Genomic DNA, 1,576 nt, shown 5'->3' with positions numbered 1-1,576 from the left:
AAAAAAAAAAAAAACAACAAACAAAAAAACAAACAAACAAAACAACAAGGCGGGGGATTCACTGATTTCAGTGCTTTGTTCTGCTTTTCCTCGGAGAGATAGAACCAGTACTAGTGTTTACTTAAGGAAGTCCAGCTGTCTCAATTTCACAGTTGTTTCGGCTGCATCAATTTTGTCCGCATGTTTTGGGGTGGGAGCCACTAAACTGTTGGGCCTTCGCGGCTGCCACAACACAAATGTAGAGACTAGGAAGAAGCGAGGACAGCCTGAAGTTGGGAGAGGTCACGGGCTCACGGGAGACCTTGCCTGGCCGGGACTTCGGCTCCTAGAGCAGCCACCTCCCCTCCAGTCGCTCCCGCCACCTCCGGGGTCCTTCTCCCTGCCCGGCGCAGGGCTGTCCTCGGCGTCGCCGGATCTGGTGAGAAGGTTACGGTGAGGGCAGATTGCCACTGGCGCTGTTTCTCCTGGCGTGCTGTCGAGGCCGGGAAGCAAGGACACGTTTCGAGAACTACAGAAGGGTGGGTGTGCTGGAGAGGAGAGGTCCCCGCCGCGTTGTGGGATTTGGGCCTGCAGGCGCTGCAGGAGGCGTCCAGGCGGGGTCCTCTCTCACAGCCGGCTCCGAGCGGGAGGCCTGAGCGGGAAGTACTGGAGGCCGGGCGAGGTCCAGGTGGCTGTGGCGCCGAGCTATGGAGGAGCTGGATGGCGAGCCGACAGTCACTGTAAGGGCGTCCCAAACAAACTAGCTTAGTCCTGTTAGTTCTAGGACTGTATCTGTTTCATCACTTCAAGCTTGTCAACCTTTCTGGGCTGCGAGGCGCCGGTCCCCTTCCGGCAGCTCAGCTGCCACTGCTCGGAGTTCTTAACACTCTTGAGTGTCCACGTTCGGGCCACAGTGGTCGCTAGGTTTCTGTTCTTTTGTGTACTCACGAATCCTGGTTCCAGAGATCATCCCGATCCCTCCCTTGTCTTCCTGATCTTTCTTCTTCCTCGATTTTCCCCTTGGGTATTTGAATAGTCTGGGGCCAAGCAAAGGAATTTGGGCTTTTTTCCCTTCTAGCCATACCAAACTTCACATCGCAGCATGGTAAGCTTGGCTTCTGCGTGGCTAGAGGTTTATTCTCTTAGGAGACTATTGTTAGTCTTATTACTCTGCTTTCAATTCTGTTTGAACTCTCAAGAAAGTATGTCAAATGTGGGTGATCTGTGGTGTTTACAAAATTCATGGGATTTTTCACGCGATGCCCACTGTTCCTACTTCTAGAATCCTCTCCTCTTTTCTGTCTGGTTTATCTCCTCATTTTACAAATCCAAGCTCTAACAGCCTCTTTCTCAGGAAACTTCCCTGACCTCCTTGAGTAGGTCAGGTACTGCCTGTTGGAGGAGCTTAGAATTTTTCATCTCTTAGCTCTTTGTAACCTATAAGTCCCACTAACCTGTAAGTTGCCTGAACTCGTGTTTTTGCTTTTTAAAAAGTTAAGATGCCTGGCTTGGCGCCTGTGGCTCAAGCGGCTAAGGCGCCAGCCACATACACCTAAGGTGGCGGGTTCGAATCCCCAGCCCGGGCCCGCCAAACAAC

General features: G+C 52.3%; 1 protein-coding gene across 1 annotated transcript in view; it reads left to right on the top strand.

Annotated features, from left to right (window-relative positions):
• The window catches only part of NUP85 (nucleoporin 85), a 49,140-nt gene that overhangs the window by 11,409 nt on the left and 36,155 nt on the right, over nucleotides 1-1,576 (top strand). The gene's annotated exons all lie outside the window — the stretch shown is intronic.

Source organism: Otolemur garnettii, unplaced genomic scaffold (genome assembly GCF_000181295.1).
Source record: "Otolemur garnettii isolate 467f Iridium unplaced genomic scaffold, OtoGar3 scaffold00018, whole genome shotgun sequence".
In the NCBI taxonomy this organism is placed as follows: Eukaryota; Metazoa; Chordata; class Mammalia; order Primates; family Galagidae; genus Otolemur; species Otolemur garnettii.
This window is presented reverse-complemented; position numbering and strand designations above follow the sequence as displayed.